At 44.9% G+C, this 24,255-nt stretch overlaps 1 protein-coding gene across 2 annotated transcripts in view; it reads left to right on the forward strand.

Moving 5' to 3' along the window:
- Positions 1-2,706: 2,706 nt before the first annotated feature.
- The window catches only part of LOC130356420 (keratinocyte differentiation factor 1-like), a 66,947-nt gene continuing 45,398 nt past the window's right edge, over positions 2,707-24,255 (forward strand). Inside the window, exon 1 of one of the 2 annotated variants that reach the window (XM_056557952.1) lies at positions 2,707-2,840. The gene's annotated coding sequence lies outside the window, so the exon portion shown is untranslated. The remainder of the gene's footprint in view (positions 2,841-24,255) is intronic. The other variant, XM_056557953.1, reaches the window with a different exon arrangement.

A 24,255-nucleotide genomic window follows, 5' to 3' on the forward strand; every position in this document is an offset into this window, starting at 1 on the left:
CAGAAATGCCCGGGGTTCATACAGGGAAGCAGAAATGCCCGGGGTTCATACAGGGAAGCAGAAATGCCCGGGGTTCATACAGGGAAGCAGAAATGCCCGGGGTTCATACAGGGAAGCAGAAATGCCCGGGGTTCATACAGGGAAGCAGAAATGCACGGGGTTCATACAGGGAAGCAGAAATGCACGGGGTTCATACAGGGAAGCAGAAATGCACGGGGTTCATACAGGGAAGCAGAAATGCACGGGGTTCATACAGGGAAGCAGAAATGCACAGGGTTCATACAGGGAAGCAGAAATGCACGGGGTTCATACAGGGAAGCCGAAATGCACAGGGTTCATACAGGGAAGCCGAAATGCACGGGGTTCATACAGGGAAGCAGAAATGCACGGGGTTCATACAGGGAAGCAGAAATGCACGATGTTCATACAGGGAAGCAGAAATGCACGATGTTCATACAGGGAAGCAGAAATGCACGGGGGTTCATACAGGGAAGCAGAAATGCACGGGGTTCATACAGGGAAGCAGAAATGCACGGGGTTCATACAGGGAAGCAGAAATGCATGGAGTTCATATATGTAAGCAGAGATGCACGGGGTCCATACAGAGAAGCATGGGGTTCATACAGGGAAGCAGAGATGCACAGGGTTTTTACAAAGGCCTTCATGTCAGCGTTCATTGCACAGCAGCTTTGAGAGAAAATCATGTCAGGAGGGACGTACAGGAGAAATAACACTGTAGTATGTACCACAAAGAGTAAATCCGGCTTACCCCTCCTGTGTCCGCCGGCCGCGGCACGGACTCAGCCCGGATACTGCTGATGTAAATCCAGAGAAATAAGAAACGATGTCCAGCGCAGCCAAATGCTCGAATACTTAGTGCTTTATTTCAGACAAAACGCCATACAGGAAGATAGCAGTGCCGCGTTTCGATCGGCTAGGCGATCTTAATCATACTGATACGTCTATCTGGATGTTGGAGATCCTATATAGGGGAGGTGTCACATGTCCAGGTGCATCCTGAGTAGATACACCTGTGCACCAGACACTCCCCCAGACAGGAAAGAAACACCTTTACCAAAAAAACTCAGTGCTTCTCTGTTTCCCTGTATGAACCCTGTTCATCTGTTTCCTTGTATAGACTCCGTGCATCTCTACGTCCCTGTATAAACTCTGACATAGAAATGCACAGGATTCATACAGTGATGTTCATCTCCTGTACAAACCCCATGCATTTCTATGTCCTCTCTATGAGGCTAATGAACACCCCATGAAAAAGCAGAAACCAGCCCGCGCAGTTCGTCGTCCCCCTTGCAGCCCCAGGAAACCTGTCTTAGGGTGCATGCACACTACGTTTCTTAAGATACAGGACCGTATATGGCTGGGGAGAGGGGGGCGGAGTCGGGGGCGGGGCAACCGCACGCTGCCGTATGCGGTCCCGTATCTAATGTATTTCAATGAGCGACCGGAGTGAAGCGCTGCATCCGTTTTGCCCCGTATACGGTTTCCCGATCGGACCTAAAAACGCTGTTGACTACGTTCGTAGGTCCAGTGGGGAAACCGTATACGGGGCAAAACGGGGCCTTCGGTCGCTCACTGAAATACATTATATATGGGACCGCATACGACAGCGTGCGGTTGCCCTTCCCCCGACTCTCCGCCCCCCTCTCTCCAGCCGTATATGGTCCCTTATCTTAAGAAACGTAGTGTGCATGCACCCTTATACACAGCAAACTAATATAACTCAGCTCTGGTTGGGATACACTGGCATACACACACATAACCGGGACTACAACTCCTGGCACACACACACACACACACACACACACAGAACAGGGACTACAACTCCCAGCATTCCCTGGTTGGGAACCACTAGCACACACACACACATAACAGGGACTACAACTCCTGGCATACACACACAGAACAGGGACTACAACTCCCAGCATTCCCTGGTTGGGAACCACTAGCACACACACACAACAGGGACTACAACTCCTGGCATACACACACAGAACAGGGACTACAACTCCCAGCATTCCCTGGTTGGGAACCACTAGCACACACACACATAACAGGGACTACAACTCCTGGCATACACCCACAGAACAGGGACTACAACTCCAAGCATTCCCTGGTTGTGAAACCCCTCCCCCTTTCACACATAGAATTCATCCCCAGTGCGAGATTTATTCCCAAGTCCCTGCAGTCTATAAATCCCCAGCCCGTGCACTTTGTCAACCTTCTGTTCAGTAAACACACACAGAGCTCAGGCAGGGGAGATGAGGAGCACTACTTTGGCTTCTTTCTCCCCGTGCAGACCTGCGTCCTCCCGAGCTCAGGGAGGGGGCATGTACCTCCTCTCTCCCCTTGCTCTGCCCTCCCCCAGCTCTAGCTTCGGAAATCTTCGGAGAGCTGGGGGAGGAGCGGACGCAAGTCTGCATGGGGGCGCAAATGTGCACCTCACACCGGCACGTAACGAGAGACGACCACCCACCTAGGAGTCTCAATAGGTCTCCATGTGCATTAGGCCTGTGTTGGAGAACCGCCATGTTCCTGTAGACTGACAGCGTTATATTACGTGGAGATTCTTCAAGAAAATGGCTCCTGTGGCCGGGACCGAACAATGACGTTTGGAGCGCTGTGTTCACTTTCCGCCTCCTTAGTCACCTGACGCCCAGGTGTTTTTTTTTTTTTTTTTTGTTCGGCTCTGGGCAAAGCGTCACTTAGCAACTTCCAGACATATAGATTATTCATGAGGTGACGTCACCACGCACGGCACGTTCTTCTACAGGTGTGTGACATCAGTACGGGTGAGGCAGGTTTGAACGACACAGAAAAAGGTAACAATAGACAAGTTTTATGTGCTACAAACTTTAGAATTTAGCAGCCTTCTTGGGCAAGTTTGCATAGTCTTTCAGTACATGGTTAAACTGTTTCTATTCCCGGATAATAATAGCGTTTTACAGTGGTTGACTGGGGCCGGTGCCGCACGCACCTAAAGAGCTGTGGAGCAGAGAGCAATGGCCTCCCTACCCGGCCGCTTACGCTTCAAGGCTACAGTCCCCCACTGGTCTGAGGTCTATGAGAGACTGAGAGTGCACGTTAGCGTCACCGCGCAGTAGCGTGATGACGTCATGCTGTGCCCGGTTACGACGGGGTAGGGGGGGTCTAACTAACTATTCACTTATCTAACCAGGGGGATGCTATATACCTAAATAGATTGGGCTACCTATCTAAAGGAGGGGCTATCCACTTAATGGAGCAGCTACTTAAAAAGGAGTGACTACCTGATGGGGGTTGTGATTTTGCAGAAAAATGGACATAATTGGGGGGGAGAGGGACTGACTTCAGCCCTAATGTGGGGAAAGGTAGTTTCCCGATTGATAAGCTCTGTAGATAACAATGGAGTGCATTAGTCAGACTACTTGTCAAGTCGGGGGGTAAAGCATTCTGCCGCTCACTTCACCCTGCTTTAGCCAAAAATTAGAGGGGGTTTCAGCACGAGACCCTCACCAATCTAAAGTTTTCACATGTCTGAGCTAATGTCAAACTTTAGTTTAAACCCCCTGAGGACAACTTTCGTTTTTGCACTTTCTTTTTTTCTTCTTACCCTTCTAAAAATCATAACTCGTTCAATTTTGCACCTACAGACCCATATAAGGGCTTGTTTTTTACGTCACCAATAGTACTTTGTAATGACATCACTGATTTTATAACTTAATCTGCAGCGAAACAAAAAAAAAAAACTTGTGGGGTGAAATTTATAGGGGTACTCTGCTGCTCAGCGTGTGGAACAAAATGTTCTGAACGCTTAGAGCCGGCGCCAGGAGCTTGTGACTTATCTTCATTCTGTAGGTCCATACGGTTACAAGGATACCAAACTTATGTAGCTTTTATTTTACTACTTTAAAAAAATTATAACTACAAGCACCAAAACTTGTGTTTTTAAAATTGTCATATTCTGACCCCTATAACTTTTTTATTTTTCCACATATGGGACTATATGAGGGCTCATTTTTTGCACCGTGATCTGCAGTTTTTATTGGTACCATTTCTGTTTTGATGGGATTTTTTGATTGCTTTTTATTAATATTTTTATGGTATATAGTGTGACCAAAAATGCACAATTTTAGACATTTTTTTTTTTTTTTTTATGTGTACGACATCGACTGTGCAGTTTAGTTAACCGTATATTTTTATTTATTCACACGGCGATACCACATGAGTATTTTTATTTTTTATTACATTATAATAAAAAAAAATAGGAAAAGGGGGGGGATTCAAACTTTTATTAGGGGAGGGGCTTATTCACATTTATTAACTTTAAACATTTTTTTTTTTTTTTACACTTGGAGCAGTAAATCGCCAATCGGACGAGGAGGAGGCAGTTGAGCACCCTCCTGTTGTCCACATCGGGACATCACGATTTTACTTTCATTTTAGACACAGCGATCAACTTTTGATTGCGGCGTCTAAAGGGTTAATGCCGGGCATCGCCCCGATCGGCGGTGCCTGGTATTAACCCTGGGTCCTGACTGCGGGGTTCAAAGCTTTTTCTGCTCGTGAGAACAGTTTAAACCCCGGTAACGGTACTCAGGACATACAGGTACGCCTTGCGTCCTTAAGGTGTTAATGACAGTAACGCTTTAAAGGGTAACTAACGTTTTTTAACAGGTTACCGAGAAATGTAAGCGATTAAAGATCTTCACAAAAACTTTACTATTCTGTTATATCCACTGGAATCAAAAAAACAAAACACATATATTGCACATGGAAGCATGTTTGAGAGATGCTACGGTATGGCATTTATCACACGCGTGTGTTAAAAAAAAGATATATTATACCCTGTCTGCAGGATAGGGGATAAATGTCTCATAGGGGGGTCCGACCGCTGGGGCCCCGGCCGAGATGCCGTGTGTGACGTTTTGAACGCAGGTCAGCTGCTAAACACGCCCTCTCTATTCATCTCTATGGGAGTGGCGGAGACACAGGATTCCTGTGTCTCTGCATCTCCAATTGAAATGAATAAAGAGGGGTGTGTTTCGACCAGCTGATGTGTTGGGTAGCAGCATAGAGTCGGGGCAGAGCCCCTAGTATGGGAGATAGCGGGGGGTCTGACCACTAGACATCGTCCTAAACAGCTTAAATGGGCACTGTCATGCTTATGTACTACAACATATCTCTAATATACTTCTATTATTTATTTTGTGCATTAAATTTTATTTTTCACTTGAAATCCGGCCACTAGGGTCGGTCCGAATTCAGTCAGCCTGCGCTTGGCACCCTGCCTGTCAGACAGGCGTGAGCGAGCGCTGTGAACACCTGGGCTGCGCGCATTGGCTGCCAGGCCTCACGCGCTGGCTGTTCCCACCCCTGCATTTACAGTCTGGAGGCAGCGCGGCACTGATTCTCACGGGTAAGTGAGGTTTTAATTCACTTGGCTGTACTTCGTTTCGGTCCCATGTCTCAGCGGTGTAGAATAGCACGGCAGGGGGGGCGATGCTCCTATACTCCTCCTTTGTGGATAACACTACACTGCTAAACAGGGAGGAGGAGACCCTGGAGCAGCCTGCCGTGCTATTGGCCGCTCATCTATGCTCGCTTCCGACCGGAGCGCAGCATAGATGAGCTAAGGGCGGAAGTTGGGCCCCCCAGCAGGCATCAGTGACGTTGTGCCTGCTGGGGAAGTCTGCCTGGTAAGTGAGCACACTACCAGGTAGACAAAAAGATATTTATAAGGTGGTAAAAATATTTTTAAAGGCAGGAATGGGGTAAGGGATAGATGGGCAATTTTTTTTTTTTTTTTTTTTTTTTTTTACATGGTGGGAGCTTTAAGGACATGGCCCATTTTGACCTTAGGACCAGGCCAATTTTCTTTTTTGCAGTTTTGGTTTTTTCCTCCTCTCCTTTTAAAATCCACAACTTTTATTTCTTCACCTACAGACCCATATCAGGGCTTTTTTTTGCGTTACCATTTGTACTTTGTAATGGCATCTTTCATTTTACCATAAGATGTACCATGAAACCAAAAGAAAATAGCAAGTTTACAACTTTTGGGGGGTTTGGTTTTTACACAGTGCACTTTATGGTAAGAATGATACATTATCTTTATTCTGTAGGTCAATGCGATTAAAACGATACCCAATTTATATACCGTATTTATCGGCGTATAACACACATTTTTTAGGCTAAAATTTTTAGCCTAAAGTCTATCTTTACGCTGATAGGCCGCTGATAAGCCGCTGCAGTTCAATGATTTAAAGCGGGCGCTTTAAATCAATGAACTGCAGCGGCTTTTGCAGGTCCAGAGACCTGCCGTCGCTGCCCGATTCTCTGCCCCTGCCTATCCTGGGGTCCAGAGACTGCCGACGCCATTGCCCCATTGCCTCCCCCATCCCCGGTTTTTCTGACCCCGCAGAAGCCCCCAAGAAAGGCAGGGGGAGAGAGGCTGACGCTGCCCGCTTCTCTCCCCCTGCCTTTCCTGGGGTCTAGAGCCCTGCTGCCGCCGCTTCTCTCCCCGTTGCCGACGCCGCTGCCCCATTGCCAGTGCCGCTGCCCCATTGCCGGCGCCGCTGCCCCATTGCCTCCCCCATCCCCGGTTTTATAACTACCTGTTGCCGGGGTCGGGGCCACGCTGCTTCTGGCTCCGTTGTGGCATCTCCTGCTTCGTTGCTGTGCGCTGCACTGCACAATGACGAGTGACATCACGTTGAAGACGTCACTCGTCATTGCGCCTCGCAGCGCATAGCAACAACCACCACTAGCTCAGGGACAACTAAAACTTAAAAATAATAATAAATAAATAACGGGATACATTACTCAGTACCTAATCCTGATTATCTACATATTTTTGTGTCTAGAACCTATATATTCCTAACAAATATTTATATGTTGCTCATTGGCTTTGTGTACCTGCCTTCTGAGGGGGTGTGTCCATCTCTCTCCCTCAATGTGGATGATTCATCTGCTCTGAGTCTGGGAGCAGCCTGGCAGTCTGCAAATCACTGCACAGTAGTTTTTATGCATACATTTTCTATCTATTCCTAGTAAAGCTGGATGCTAATCAACATAGCTGTCACTGTGTGTCATTCTACTTTCACAGACTCCTGAATGACCAGCTTTTTTGTCATTCTGGAGTCAAAGAAAGCTTTGTCTGTTAAAGCAAACTTGGACTTGTAGTTTTGTATTGCAACAGCTGGAGCTACAGTGTTTGTAAAGCACTGTGTTGCCTTCAGCTGTTGCAAAACTACAACTCCCAGCATGCCCACACATCCTTTGTCTGTAGTTTTGCAAGAGCCGGAGGCACAGAATTGAAGAATAGCTCTAACAGAGTTTTACAAAGATTGTACCCCCAGCTGTTGTAAAACTACAACTCCCATCATGGGAGTTGTAGTTTAGAAACAGTTGTAGGCTGTAGTGGTGCAATGGTGATCTGCTATACTAGATACCAACACACTGTATGGCAGGTATCCAGTATGCTGCAAAATTGAGTAGTCTGTCTGCTTAACCCCTTAAAGACTCAGCCCTTTTTCACCTTAAGGACTCATCTCTCTTTCACCTTAAAGGGGTACTCCACCCCTAGACATCTTATCCCCTATCCAAAGGATACGGGATAAGATGTCTGATTGCTGGGGACCCCCGCAATATAGCATGCAGCACCCACCTGTATCTGCTTCCGGCAGCGCTGGAGGTTCTGCCTCCCGACCACTGGAATGGAAGATCGTGATGTCACGACTCCGCCCCTATGTGATGTCATGCCCCACCCCCTCAATGCAAGTCTATGGGAGGGGGCATGGCAGCTGTCACACCCCCTCCCATAGGCTTGCATTGACGTGGGCGGAGCGTGACATCACACGGGGGCGGAGCCGTGATATCACACAGGGGCAGAGCCGTGACATCACAATGCTCCGGCCCCGTGATCAACAGTAATCAGACCCGGAGCGACCCTGATTTTAACGGCGTGCGGCGTACAAGATCACAGGGGTCCCCAATGGCGGAACCCCCGTGATCAGGCATTTTATCCCCTATCCTTTGCATAGGGGATAAGCTGTCTAAGCGCTGGAGTACCCCTTTAAGGACTCAGCCTTTTTTTGCAAATCGAACCACTGTCACTTTAAGCATTAATAACTCTGGGATGCTTATACTTTTCATTCTGAGATTGTTTTTTCGTGACATATATTACTTTGTTAGTGGTAAAATTTTGTCGATACTTGCATCATTTCTTGGTGAAAAATTCAAAAATTTGATGAAAAAATTTAAAATTTAGCATTTTTCTAACTTTGAAGCTCTCTGCTTGTAAGGAAAATAGACATTCCAAATGAATTATATTTTGATTCACAAATACAATATGTCTACTTTATGTTGGCATCATAAAGTTGACATGTTTTTACTTTTGGAAGACATCAGAGGGCTTCAAAGTTCAGTTTCAATTTTCCAATTTTTCACAAAATTTTTCAAAATCGGAATTTTTCAGGGACCAGTTCAGTTTTGAAGTGGATTTGAGGGGCCATCATATTAGAAATACCCCATTATAAAAACTGCACCCCTCAAAATATTCAAAATGACATTCAGTAAGTGTGTTAACCCTTCAGGAGTTTCACAGGAATAGCAGCAAAGTGAAGGAGAAAATTCAAAATCTTCATTTTTTACACTCTCATGTTCTCGTAGACCCAGTTTTTGAATTTTTACAAGGGGTAAAAGGAGAGAAATTGCCCTAAAATTTGTAACCCAATTTCTCTAGAGTAAGGAAATATCTCATGTGTATATCAAGTGCTCTGTGGGTGCACTAGACTAGAGGGCTCAGAAGGGAAGGAGCAACAATGGAATTTTGGAGAGTGAGTTTTTCTGAAATGGTTTTTGTGGGGCATGTCACATTTAGGACCTATGGTGCCAGAACAGCGCAAAAAAAAACAAAAAAAAAAAACATGGCATACTATTTTGGAATCTACACCCCTCAAGGAAAGTAACAAGGGGTCCAGTTAGCCTTAACACTCCACAGGTGTTTGACAACTTTTCCTTAAAGTCGGATGTGTAAATGAAAATTTTAAATACTGGTCTTTCCCCAAGTTTTACACTTTTACATGGGGTAATAGGAGAAAATGCGCCCTAAAATTTGTAACCCCATTTCTTCTGAATATGGAAATACCCCATATGTGGACATCAAGTGCTCTTCTGGTTTGCACTACAATGCTCAGAAGAGAAGGAGCACCATTGAGCTTTTGGAGAGTGTGGCATTCAATTCCGGACAAATCATCTCTCCAAAAGCCCAATGGCGCTCCTTCTCTTCTGAGCATTGTAGTTCGCCCGAAGAGCACTTTACATCCACATATGGGGTATTTTCTTACTCAGGAAAAAAGCCCCCTAAAATTTGTAACCCCATTTCTTCTATTTTCTCATGAAAATGAAAAATTTAGGGTAACCCCAGCATTTTAGTAATTTTTTTTTTTTTTTCATTTTCCCTTCCAAATTTAACAAAAATTCGTCGAACACCTGTGGGGTGTTAAGGCTCACAATACCCCTTGTTACATTCCGTGAGGGGTGTAGTTTCCAAAATGGGGTCAAACGTGGGTATTTATTTTTTTGCTTTTGTCAGAAACACTGTAAAATCAGCCACCCCTGTGCAAATCCCCAATTTAGGCCTCAAATGTACATAGAGAGGCACTTTTTGCCCCTTGATATTTGTCCTTCTATTGTCACAGTTTATCTGCTATCATTTATGGTGGTGCTTTTCTGCATTTGTTTGCACATTTATCACCTGTATCCTTATTGAATGTATGATCAGTGATTTGCCAATAAATGAATTCATTATTAATATAAATTTTTAATATTATCTATATTTATATATCTTTTTATCTATATTTTTACATTTGGGTTCTTTTGCCACTAGTATTGGCTTATAGTGGCCCTCCACCTTTCCCCTTCCCCGCTTTTTTCATTTTTTGTTATTTATCCATTCACCTAGTTAATTTTTTATTGGATTACCCATACACCAATATAGTTTTTCCAACATGATCATTTCACGTTTTCTTGTTGTGCAATCTTTCTCCAGGTACATGGGGTATTCTGCTATTAATTGGTTTTATACTTAACTACTTTGCGTGTGCACCCCTTCTCTTGCACCCTTTTCACTCATCACAACATTTCTCTCATTCTTCCATCACTTTTCACATTTTTCCTATTTTCCTTCTTCTCTATTTACTCACTCACACATAATCATTAATTTTGCGTTTGGTTTGCACACATTTTGGGCACTTGATCTTCTATGTTGTCTGTCATGTATGTCCGTGTCAGCCGACCACCATGGGTGTTACCTTACTCCGTGTAGCAGATGTCATCATCGCTGCGCGAGTTCAGCCGGCACTCAGTGATAGCCTGGGGAGGTTCGGCATTTACAGCCGCCCTCCAGGTTATCGCTGTGTGCGAATGCGCCATCCCAGGTACTTGGAGGTTAATGCCTCCCTGTCCTGCTATGTACCACTCACCCTATTATGTCTTATACGCGTGCGCACTCCTAGACATTGCAGGGGGCGGTAGCTTTAGCCCCCTCTTTGCGATGTCACTGAGTGACACGTAACTAACTCTGATCATGTGACTGCCTGAGCATGACGCGGGATCACATGACCGCCGCCCCAGTCACATGACTGGGCCAAGGTAGTCATCACAGGGGGCGGCACTATATGCCTCCTCCCTGCTATAGCACAATTTGATATGTGACTAGTGCGATCATGTGATTCCTAGCCACATGATTGGGCGGAGTCAGCCAGCTCTAACTAGGTGGTATTAGGGCACACAGTGATGACCTAGTGATGCATCCTGTGATGTCACTATCACTACACAGGTGGTGTTCACTTAAGGTAGGACTAATTTGTGTGTGAACATCTAAATAGGTGGGCGGTCCACAGCTAGGATTGGCTAATGGAGGCATCAGTCTAGCCACATCAGGCATTTCATTGGATGAGAGCTCATATATAGCCATCAGGAAGTGGCATTAGACACGTCCCCTGATGAAGCACAGGCGAAACGTACGTTGGGGTAGGAGCTGGCAGGTGTGTGTCTGCATGGCAGGAGGACCTTTTATGTGGTTTGTCTAACATTGTTAGCATTTCTGTTTCTGTGCACAGGTTATATCATTGCTGTTGTGGTATATTGGTTTCACTTCTTGAAGATGTAATATTATTTATTCTTTGACTTCTTTTAGTAACCAGTCCCACATGTTTTGGAATATTAAGACACTGTGCTCATATTCCCGGCATTCTATGTATTCCATGTATTGACCTCCATCCTGTTTTCTCCAATCTTCTGTGGTTGTGACCCTAGTGCCGTATTTTATCCTTTCCATTTTTAAATGTATGTCATATATTTTTTGCATATACCGTATATACTCGAGTATAAGCCGAGTTTTTCAGCACGATTTTTCGTGCTGAAAACACCCCCCTCGGCTTATACTCGAGTGAACTCCCCCACCCGCAGTGGTCTTTAACCTGCGGACTTCCAGAGGTTTCAAAACTACATCTCCCAGCAAGCCCGGGCAGCCATCGGCTGTCCGGGCTTGCTGGGAGTTGTAGTTTTGAAACCTCCGGAGGTCCGCAGGTTGAAGACCACTGCGGCCTTCAACATCATCCAGCCCCCTCTCACCCCCTTTAGTTCTGAGTACTCACCTCCGCTCGGCGCTGGTCCGGTCCTGCAGGACTGTCCGGAGAGGAGGTGGTCCGGTGGGATAGTGGTTCCGGGCTGCTATCTTCACCGGGGAGGCCTCTTCTAAGCGCTTCGGGCCCGGCCTCAGAATAGTCACGTTGCCTTGACAACGACGCAGAGGTGCGTTCATTGCCAACGTACTTCTGCGTCGTTGTCAAGGCAACGCCTCTATTCCGGGCCGGAAGTGCGGAGAAGAGGCGCCCCCAGTGAAGATAGCAGCCCGGACCACCTCCTCACCGGACCACCTCCTCTCCGGACAGCCCTGCAGGACCGGACCAGCGCCGAGCGGAGGTGAGTACTCAGAACTAAAGGGGGTGAGAGGGGGCTGGATGATGTCGAAGGCCGCAGTGGTCTTCAACCTGCGGACCTCCGGAGGTTTCAAAACTACAACTCCCAGCAAGCCCGGACAGCCGATGGCTGCCCGGGCTTGCTGGGAGTTGTAGTTTTGAAACCTCTGGAGGTCCGCAGGTTGAAGACCACTGAGGGCGAATGATGAGAAGAGGATGATGAAGGGGGGGTGTGGGGATGATGAAGGGGGGGTGTGGGATGATTACAAGGGGATGATGAAGGGGGGATGTGTGGGATGATAAGGGGATGATGAAGGGGGGATGTGCGGGATGATAAGGGGATGATGAAGGGGGGATGTGTGGGATGATGACAAGGGGATGATGAAGGGGGGATGTGTGGGATGATAAGGGGATGATGAAGGGGGATGTGTGGGATGATGACAAGGGGGGATGTGTGGGATGATAAGGGGATGATGAAGGGGGGATGTGTGGGATGATGACAAGGGGATGATGATGAGGATGTTAATGACGGGTCTGGATGATGACAGGGGGGGATGAGGTATTTCCCACCCTAGGCTTATACTCGAGTCAATAACTTTTCCTGGGATTTTGGGTTGAAATTAGGGGTCTCGGCTTATACTCGGGTCGGCTTATACTCGAGTATATACGGTATGTTAATAAATTGAATTTATATATTTAACACAGTCTGGTTCTAATTTGTTGGTGGTTATATGTAATGTGGACCAGCTGTGGCTGTTAACCATTTTTTCTGGTTTCTTTTGGTATACTCAAATGTACATAGTGCGCTCTCACTCCTGAGCCTTGTTGTGCGTCCGCAGAACATTTTATGCCCACATATGGGGTCTTTCCGTATTCAGGAGAAATTGCGTTACAAATTTCCTTTTACCTCTTGTGAAAATGAAAAGTATGGGGCAACACCAGCATGTTAGTATAAAATGTTTTATTTTTTTTACACTAACATAATGGTGTAGCCCCTAACTTTCCTTTTCATAAGGGGTAAAAAGAGAAAAATCTCCCCAAAATTTGTAACACAATTTCTCCTCAGTACGGAAATACCCCATATGTGGCCTTAAACTGTTGCCTTCAAATACGACAGGGCTCCAAAGTGAGAGAGCGCCATGCGCATTTGAGGCCTGAATTAGGAATTTGCAATAGGGGCGGACCCGGATACAAGGATGGCGCTTGTCAGGATAGTCAATGGCTGAAACCAACTGTAATCCCGCCCATGTGAATGTACCCTGTACATTCACATGGCGGGGGTAGGGGCGCCCCAAAACTTAAGCTGTTGCAAAATTACAACTCCCAGCATGCACTGACAGCCAAAAGGCATGCTAGGAGTTGTAGTTATGCAACAACTGGGGAAGAACAGTTTTGAGGCCGCTAAGTAGGGGTCTCCAAACTCTAGCCCTTCAGATGTTGCAAAACTACAACTCCAGGCATGCTGGGAGTTGTAGCTCTGCAACATCTGAAGGGCCAAATATTGCAGAACTACACTGCCCAGCATCCCTGAATGTCTGGGCATGCTGGGAGTTGTAGTTTTGCAACTTTTAGAAGGCCACAGTGAAGATCACTTACCAGCGATCTTCACTGCAGCCTCCTCCACCGCCGCACTTTCCAACTGCACACCTCCTGATGTCTCCGCCGCCGCCCGATGGTCTTTCCCACCACCACCGCTGCTCTGATGCCGCCGCTCCAGTAAGCTGGCATTCCCCCTGTTGCACTTGTCACGGGGGGTGGGGGGGGGGGGGTGTCACAGGACCGCCTAGGCATTGCCACGGGATGCCTGCTGATAGATATCAGCAGTCATCCCGGTCCGATCACTGCCCGGCGGGACCGAAATTCCCATGAGCATACAGGTACGCCCTCCGTCCTTAAGTACCAGGATGTAAGACGGGTGTGAGACGGGTTGCCATAATCTGCTCAGCTGCCCTGCACTCATGCTTGACTCGGCTGGTGGGGGCTAGCGCACGCTGGGGCCAGGAAAGAGACTGAACACCACGTGTATCCCTTTAACCAGCCCTAAGGAAGGGAGTAATGCTGTGGCACTTCAGACTGGAAAACAAGGTTTTATAAGTTATAGATGCCCATTATTTGAAACAATGGCCCTCATTTACTATTCTAAACCCGACTTGTTTTGTCGTGTTTTTTTGGCACATCTTTGTCTGCAACATGTCGCAGACATCGTGCGCCAGTCTGCGACATTTTTTCCCGACGGACCCGATGTGGATTCTCCCAAACCCGAAAAAGGGGCGTAACCCGACATTTCTGAGCTTTCCCACGTATTTATAAAGGTTTCCAACCCGAATTTGTTGTATTGTTGTGGATTTTTTCCGGACAACTCAGAGGAGTCTGAAACCAAAACCAACAAAACCCACGTGGGACAAACAGGATGAGACATAATAATAAATACCAGGGGAAAAAAGCAGTCGGGTAAGAAAGCAAGATAGACTTACAACCCGATTTTCTAAGTAAATGAGGGCCAATGTTGTTTAATTTGCATTCTCTATGATGTTTTCTGCAACTTTTGTGGAATTGAGCTAACAGACTCCCTTTTAAACTTATAAACATGTATGTTGAAGTTTACATGGGATACTATGATAAAAGCAGTCCTGGACTCCACTGGAAAACATTTATTTTTATTCTTTTTAAATCAACTGGTCCCAGAAAGTGAAACATATTTATAAATTACTTCTATTTAAAAATCTTTATCCTTCCAGTACTTATCAGCTGTGTATGCTCCACAGGAAATTATTTTCTTTTTATATTTCCTTTCTGTCTGACCACAGTGCTCTCTGCTGAAACATCTGTCCATTTTAGGAACTGTACAGAGCAGGAGAGGTTTTCTATGAGGATTTGCTCCTACTCTGGACAATTCCTAAATTGGACAGAGGTGTCAGCAGAGAGCACTGTGGTCAGACAGAAAGGAAATTAGAAAAGAACTTCCTGTGGAGCATATAGCAGCTGATAAATACTGGAAGGATTAAGATTTTTAAATGGAAGTAATTTATAAATCTGTTTAACTTTCTGGCACCAGTTGATAAAAAAAAAAAAAAAAAAAAAAAAAAAAAAAAAAAAATTATAATTCTCCAGCGGAGTACCTCTTTTAACCCCTTAAGGACCAAGGACCTACAGGTACATCCTTGGTCCTGCTCCCGTGATATAACGTGGGGTCACGGCGGGCCCGGCGTCATAGTGATGCCGGGACCCGCCGCTAATAGCGCGCAGCGCCGAAAAAAGTTTGAATCACCCCCCTTTTCCCATTAAAAAAAAAAAAAAAAAAAAAAAAAACTGTGTAAATAAAAATAAACATATATGGTATCACCGCGTGCGGAAATGTCCGATTATAAAAATCGTTAATTAAACCGCTCGGTCAATGGCGTACGCGCAAAAAAATTTCAGCGTCCAAAATAGTGCATTTTTGGTCACTTTCATATCATTTAAAAATTAATAAAAAGCGATGAATAAAAAGTCCTATCAATGCAAAAATGGTACCGTTAAAAACTTCAGATCACGGCGCAAAAAATGAGCCCTCATACTGCCCCATACACGGAAAAATAAAAAAGTTATAGGGGTCAGAAAATGACAATTTTAAACGTATTAATTTTCCTGCATGTAGTTATGATTTTTTCCAGAAGTCCGACAAAATCAAACCTATATAAGTAGGGTATCATTTTAATCGCATGGACCTACAGAATAAAGATAAGGTGTCATTTTTACCGAAAAATGTACTACGTAGAAACGGAAGCCCCCAAAAGTTACAAAATGGCGTTTTTTTTTCCAATTTTGTCGCACAATTATTTTTTTCCGTTTCACCGTAGATTTTTGGGCAAAATGACTGACGTCATTACAAAGTAGAATTGGTGGCGCAAAAAATAAACAATCATATGGATTTTTAGGTGCAAAATTTTAAGAGTTATGATTTTTTAAAGGCAAGGAGCAAAAAACGAAAATGCAAAAATGGAAAAAAAAAACGGTCCTTAAGGGGTTAAATAGGTACTAGGGAGAGGTTGATGTCTAGAGCCATACAGTGTCAAACAAAAGGTATGGTACAGAAAGCTGGATTTACACATCTATTCAGACATAAATGGCAGATGGGAACAATTGTTTACATTCTTTAAAGTATTCTTTAACCCCTTAAGGACTCAAAACAATTTTAGTTTGTTTTTTCCTCCTCATCTTCTAAAAAATCATATTTTGCACCTACAGACCCATATAAGGGCTTGTTTTTTGTGTCACCCGTCCCCCGCATTTCCGATCACCGCAGCTCGCTGGGCGGTGATCGGAATGGGATGCCTGCTGAAATCATTCAGCAGGCATCCCGTGACATCACCCAGGGGGGTCATGAGACCACCCCATATCGGCGATCGCTGCAAATCGCCAGTCATTTCAGACTGGTGATATGCAGCGATTACGATCACCGCCACTCGCCATGCGGTGATCGGAACGGGATGCCTGCTGAAATCATTCAGCAGGCATTCCGTGACATCGCTGGGGCCCCCCCCCCCCCCCGATAACGGCGATCGCTGCAAATCGCCGGCCAATACAGACCGGTGATTTGCAAAGTTTCCAGGCATTCAGGGTCTCCATGACCCGGATGTAAAGGGTCACGTGTGGCGTAGCACATGTGACCTAGCTGGCCTCAAGGTTAGCTGTGAGAGGAATGAGTGATGATCCTCCCTCAGCCCTTTGATTGGATGGTCGGTACGACCGTCCAATCAAATGTATTGGCGGGAGGGGAGCACCTTGCCCTCCAGATGCCCCCAAATCACCTCAAAGTCCTGCTCTGCCCACCAAAAGCTTGTAGTTGGTGAGAAGAGACTGTAAGGTGATCTTCTAAAATCCCCCCCATACTGTGCCCTAGAAGCCCCCCTATAGGCAGGGACAGCTCTTATAGATAGTTGAAAGTAAAATAAATTGTGAAATCTCCCGTCCCCCCATACTGTGCCCAAGTTGCACCCATGTAGTGCCCCAGGGGCGCTGCGGCTTCCCCCCCCCCCAAATATATATTTTCTGGGGTGTAAGCTTTTTTTTTTTTTTTTTTTATTATTCCCCCCTTATTCGCTAACTTTGGCCGGACCCTCTTCCCTATAAAGAGCGTCCGGCCACTGTTAGGAAATCACCCACCCCACTGCGTTTTTTGGGGTGCAGCTCTATTTGGGTTAATAAGAGGTGTTTTTATTTTTTTTATATTTTTTTTTCGTTTTCTTTAAGTAAAATTATTATTATTTTTTTTTTTTTTTTGGGGGGGGGGATATGTACAAAGTAAAACACTCAAACACATATACACTCCCCCCCCCCCCCCCTTCCCATAAGTGTTAGGCAATCTCTCTCAGGCGTTTTCAGCGCAGGAGGCATATGCCTTGAAAGCGTCAGTGAGGGCGAGGAAGACCCCGCTTTCCTGGTCTCTTCCTCGCTCTCCTCATCATCAAGTTCTGATGATGAGCCCCCAAGGCGGCAGAGCCACCGCTGTGCGAGACCACAACCCCCCCCCCCCCATGCAACTGACCCTGTGCCCCATACTACAGTGGTCCCTCAAGTTACAATATTAATTGGTTCTGAGACGACCATTGTATGTTGAGACCAGAACTCTATGGAAACCTGGTAATTGGCACCAAAATGTCATCCAAAAATAGGAAAAAGTGAGAGTTAAAGAAAAATATGTAGATAACTAATACAGATAAAGCAAATCCTTACATATAAAAGTAAGAAAGATCTGCTGGGAGCTGTAATCACGGTCTATGTCGGTGTTTCCAAGCAGGGAGCCTCTAGCTGTTGCAAAACTACAACTCCAGCATGCTGAGTTGTAGTTTTGCAACAGCTGGAGGCACCTTGCTTGGGAAACTCTGGTCTATGTAGAGGACTGGAGCTTCTTCTGGGTCCTGTATAAAACACACAATGTCCCTAAAAAAGTAACATGGAGTTGCCCTCACCTGGTGTCCAAAGGGGCAGCCCTGATACGGGTAAAGTGTACAGAACATGTAATACCTCTCTGTACTGTAGGGGGCGCTACCAGACACCAGTCAGTGCATGCACTTCAGTAATACAGGTTTTTTTACCAGTGAAATGTCATTCTTATTGGTCAGTTCTTCCAGCCACTGACACGTTTAACAGATCTGGACTTGTCCACAGTATTGTATGTTGAGTCTGGTTTTCAACTTACAATGGTCCAGAAAAGACCATTGTATGTTGAGGCCATTGTAAGTTGAGGGATCACTGTAGTACTAGCGATCCTGTCGCCAGTACTAGTATGGCAGCCCACCAGTCAAGTCCACCATACCCTCTACCTGTGAACCTGTCTGGACTTCCCCAGAGAACTTTGAGCCCGTGATTCCTGGGTTTGTTGGCAACCCAGGAATCCAAATTGACATCGCCGGGTTCACTGAAATAGAATTTTTTTTTTAGTCAATATTTCAGTGACTACTTTGTCAACATGATGGTGACACAGACAAATCTGTACGCCCAACAGGACCTTTTGGGGGCCTCGTGCTGCATATGGGCCTGGTCAAAAAGCCTAGTGTCAGGCAGTACTGGAGCTGGGACGTCCTCTACCAGACCCCGCTCTACAGTATGGCCATGGCACAGGAATGTTTTGAGGCAATAAAGAAATGTTTGCATTTCAATGACAATGCAGCATGTCCTCCCCAAGGTGATTGTGCCTATGACCGCCTGTACAAGATACGGCGGGTCATAGATCACTTTGGGGCCAAGCTTTTGGAGGCCTACGTTCCCAAAAGGGAGGTCTCAATTGATGAGTTTCTGATCAGTTTTAAGGGGAGACTCCTGTTCCGCCAATACATCCCATCCAAGCGGGCGAGATATGGCGTGAAGATGTATAAACTCTGTGAGAGTACCTCCGGGTACACTTACAAATTTAGAATATACGAGGGTCGAGATTCCCGTATTGAACCCCCAGAATGTCCCCCCATTCTGGATGTCAGCAGGAAAATCGTGCGGGACCTTTTGCACTCGCTACTAGATAATGGTTACCGCCTTTACATGGATAACTTTTTTTTTATTCTAGTATCCCTCGCCGCCAGATCTACTTCCGCTTGTGGGACCGTCCAGAAAAATCTGAGAGGCCTCCCGACCTATCCCCTCCAGGCACCAATCCCCAGGGGTGAGTCTCGTGCCTTTTCCCATGAAAACCTGTTGCTGGTCAGGTATAAGGACAAAAGGCATGTCCTTATGCTCACCACAATTCATGGGAACGGCAGCTCACCTGTCTCTGTGCGAGGTACTGCGGCATCGGTCCTCAAGCCTGATTGTATTCTGGACTACAATCAGTATATGGGGGAGTTGATCTTTCTGATCAAGTCCTCAAGCCATATAATGCCATGCGCAAAACTCGGGCATGTTACAAAAAGGTTGCAATCTACATGGTCCAGGTTTCCATGTACTATACTGGAGCGCTGGCAACACAGAGATTTCTCAAATTCCAGGAGGTGCTCATAAAGGCCCTGATCTTTGGCGGTCAGGGGGGAGTGGCCCGAACACTTCCGGAACTGGAGGTGCCAGGATCGTCCCAGGCAAATACTTTCCAGGTGATGTCCCCCACACTGGAAAGAAGGGGCGATCCCATAAAAAATGCAGAGTGTGTCGCAGGAGGGGGCTTCGGAAGGACACCACCACTCAGTGCGACACTTGCCCCGATCATCCGGCCTCTGCATTAACCCCTTAAGGACCCAGGGTTTTTCCATTTTTGCATTTTCGTTTTTTCCTTACCTTTAAAAAATCATAGCTCTTTCAATTTTGCACCTACAAATCCATATGATGGCTTATTTTTTGCGCCACCAATTCTACTTTGTAATGATGTCAGTCATTTTACCCAAAAATCTACCGCGAAACGGAAAAAAAAATCAGTGTAAGACAAAATTGAAAAAAAAGCCATTTTGTATATTTTGGAGGCTTCCGTTTCTACACAGTACATTTTTCAGTTAAAATGACACCTTATCTTTATTCTGTAGGTCCATACGGTTAAAATGATACCCTACTTATGTAGGTTTGATTTTGTCGTACTTCTGGAAAAAATTGTAACTACATGCAGGAAAATGTATATGTTTAAAATTGTCATCTTCTGACCCCTATAACTTTTTTATTTTTCCGCCGTGAACTGAAGTTTTTAGCGGTACCATATTTGTATTGATTGGACTTTTCATTTACTATTTTGGACTTTGGAATTTTTTTGGCGCATACGCCATTGACCGTGCGGTTTAATTAATGATATATTTTTTATAATTCTCACATTTCCACATGCAGCGAAACCACATATGTTTATTTTTATTTACACTGGGTTTTTTTTTAAATGGGAAAAGGGGGGTGATTCAAACGTTTATTAGGGGAGGTGTTAAATGATCTTTATTAACTTTTTTTTTTTTTCACTTTTCTTTTGCAGTGTTATAGCTCCCATAGGGCCCTATAACACTGCACACATTGATCTTTTACATTGATCACTGGTTTCTCATAAGAAACCACTGATCAATGATTCTGCCGCTTGACTGCTCATGCCTGGATCTCGGGCACTGAGCAGTCATTCGGTGATCAGACAGCATGGAGGCAGGTAGGGACCCTCCGGCTGTCATGTAAGCTGTTCGGGATGCCGCGATTTAGCTGTGAACATCCCGAACAGCCCCCTGAGCTAACCGGCATTGTTTTACTTTCACTTTAGATGCGGCGTTCAACTTTGAACGCCGCGTCTAAAGGGTTAATAGCGTGCGGCACCGCGATCAGTGCTGCGCGCAATTAGCCACGGGTCCCGGCCTCTAACAATTGTTATAGAACGGGAGCGGACTCATGACGTACCGGTACGTCATGGGTCCTTTTATAGGTTAAAAACTGCTTCAGGGAGTATCACACCTCCATGGAGTACTACATTATCTTTCCCCATTTTAATTCCCCTCGATTTAACCTCAATGTACCTGTCCAAAGTACATTGTCCTCCAAATTTTAAAACCAAACCCAATAACATAAGACCTCTGGTGGTATTGGGTCATGTGTCAGTCATTTGCATCGGGGGTTTTCAGGTTGCCTCAAATGCGCAGCGCTCGCTCTCTACACCTGAGCGGGGTGTGCATTTGGGGTAAGAGAATAGGGATGGCCACACACATCACATTCCCAGAATGATGAATCAGAGTATAGGGTTTGGGGAGGGCATAATTTTTACTATTGACTATACTCTGGGGCATCATTCTGAGTACCCAATTTGCTAATTATGAAAATTGAAATTTTCATTTTTTTTTTTTAAAACTACCCTTCATCCTTTCCTTGAAAATAAATCTAAAATCAAAACCGAATGAGCAGGGAGTCAGGAGTTTGTCTGGCGCAGAGAGGAACCATCAGGCAGCCAAGTAAAATCAATGGATTTATTAGATGCAACGTGTTTCGCTGCGCATGCGCAGCTTCATCATGCCTGATGAAGCTGCGCATGCGCAGCGAAACGCGCTGCATCTAATAAATCCATTGATTTTACTTGGCTGCCTGATGGTTCCTCTCTGCGCCAGACAAACTCCTGACTCCCTGCTCATTCGGTTTTGATTTTACTCTTACCCAGGAGGGCTGCAGTGGACCTTCTTCTATAGCTCTTCTGCACTTTACCTTGTTGTGTGTGGGCGCACAACCAACTTTGGTAAGCGGCTTGGGAATTACCGTCCCCTACCCCCACCAACAAGATCTACTGATCCCGCACATGAGGCACCTTCCTCCCTCTATCTAGATTGAAAATAAATCTAGGAAACACCTGTCCATTCAAAATATGGTCACATGTGGTTTTTTTCTTTTTTTTATTCTCCTCTGAATGTATGTAACCGCCAGGCCTCAAATGCGCAGTTCTCTCTCCTCCCCTGAGCGGTGTGCACATTTTCAGGTAACCATCATTATGGGAATGTTTTTTTTTTGAGTGGCCATCCCTAAATGAAGCAGAGCTTAGGGTTTGTGACGGACACACGTTTTACTTTTGCCTTTGCTCTAGGTCATCATACTCCATACACAGATAGCATTTCAGTTGGAAAATTGCAATTTTCATTTTTCCAAAAATACATTTCATCCTTACCTGGAAAATAAATTTAATAAACACCCATTCCAAATGTCCACTTTACCCCTATACCCATTCCTCAGGGATTGTACTTTCTGTAATGGTGTCACATGTGGGTGTTCCTTTCTTTTATTTTCCTCTGAATGTATGTAACCGACAGCTACTGATATGCCATAGGCCTCAAATGTGAACATATCTCTGCGAGTCTTGATCCCTGTTATGTGCCTGCACAGCATGTTACGTCCACATATGGTGTATTTTTTTACTCAGGAGAAATTGGGTTAAAAAAATTTTGGGGGATTTTTCTCCGATTAACCCTTGTAAATTAGCAACATTTTTGGTAACAACAGCATTTTAGTGAAAAATTACACACTTTTCAGTTTTACAGCCCACTGATCCAAAAACTTATGAGGTGTAAATACTCACTGTACCCCTTGTTATGTTCCTTGAGGGGTGTCATTCAAAATTCAGGTCACTTGCCATGATTTTTATTTTAGGTCAGAACCTCTGCCATTGCAGGGCAAATCCCCACCTTAGGCCTCAAAGGTGATCGGTGCTCTCTCACTCATTAGCCCAGTTGTGCACCCACACAGCACGTTACATCTACATATGTGGTATTTCCTGACTCGGGACAAATTGGGCTCACAACTTTGGGGGTCTTTTTCTCCTATAATCCCAGCTAAAATGAAAAATTTTGTGTAACAGTAGCAATTCACTGCTAAAAATCTGATTTTTAATTATTACGGCCCACTGTTCAAAAAACCTGAGTTGTAAATACTCACTGTACCCCTTGTTACGTTCTTTGAGGGGTGTAGTTTCCAAAATGGGGTCACATGTGGGGGGTTTCCGCTGTTCTGGCACCATGGGGGCTTTGCAAATGCACATGGCCCCCAACTTCAATTACAGCAAAATTCTCTCTCCTACATCCAAACAGCGCTCCTTCTTTTCTGAGACCTGTAGTGCGCTCGCCGAGAAATTTACATCCACATAGGAGGTATTTACTTATTCATGAGAAATTGGGCTACACATTTTGGGAGGATTTTTGTTCAATTACACCTTGCTAAAATGAAAAATTTGGGTTAACACAAAAATTTTAATGGTAAAAATCTAATTTTTCACTTTTACAACCCACTGTTCAATAAACCTGTGAGGTATACGTTCTTACTGTAATGTTTATTACGTTCCTTGAGGGGTGTAGTTTACAAAATAGTATGCCATTTTTTTTTTTTTTTTTTTTTTTTTGCTGTTCTGGCACCATGGGGGCTTCCGAAATGCAACATGCCCCCCAAAAACCATTTCAGCAAAATTCTCTTCCAAAAAGCTAAATTTTGCTCCTTGTCTTCTGAGCATTGTGGTGCGCCAGTAGAGCACTTAACCTCCATATATGGGGTGTTTTCTTAATCGGGAGAAATTGAGCTTTAAATTTTGGGGTCCATTTTCTCCTATTACCCCTTGTGAAAAAGAAAAATTTAGGGTAACACCATTATTTTAGTGTTAAAAATCTAATTTTCCATTTTCACGTCCATCTTCAACGCAAAGTCGTTAATCACCCGTGAGGTGTTAAGGCTCACTATACCCCTTATGTTCCTTAAGGGGTGTAGTTTCCAAAATAGTATGCCATGTGTATTTTTTTTTTTTGCTGTTGGGGCACCATGGGGGCTTCCTAAATGCGACATGCCCCCCCAAAAAACATTCCAACAAAATTCTCTCTCCAAAATCGCAAAGCTGCTCCTTCCCTTCTGAGCCATGTTGTGCGTCTGCAGAGCACTTAACATCCACATATGAGGTATTGCCATACTCGAGAGAAATTGGGCTACACATTTTAGGAGTCTTTTTCTCCTTTTACCCTAACATGTAAGTGTAAAAAAAAATTTGATTTTGATTTTTTTTTCTTCCACTTTGCTGCTATTCCTGTGATACACCTAAAGGGTTAAGTTTCTGAATGTCATTTTGAATACTTTGAGGGGTGCACTTTTCATAATGGGGGGGGGGGTTCTTACAGAAAGGCCCCTCAAATCCACTTCAAACTTAACTCATGCCTGAAAAAATATTTTTAATTTTTCATGAAAAATTGGAAAATTGCTGCTTTATTGCAGCCCTCTAATGTCTTCAAAAAGTAAAAACATTATGCAAACATAAAGTAGACCTACTGTATATGTGAATCAAGATATAATTTATTTGGAATGTCTATTTTCCTTTACAAGCAGAGAGTTTCAAAGTTAAAAA

Source organism: Hyla sarda, chromosome 2, assembly GCF_029499605.1.
Source record: "Hyla sarda isolate aHylSar1 chromosome 2, aHylSar1.hap1, whole genome shotgun sequence".
In the NCBI taxonomy this organism is placed as follows: domain Eukaryota; kingdom Metazoa; phylum Chordata; class Amphibia; order Anura; family Hylidae; genus Hyla; species Hyla sarda.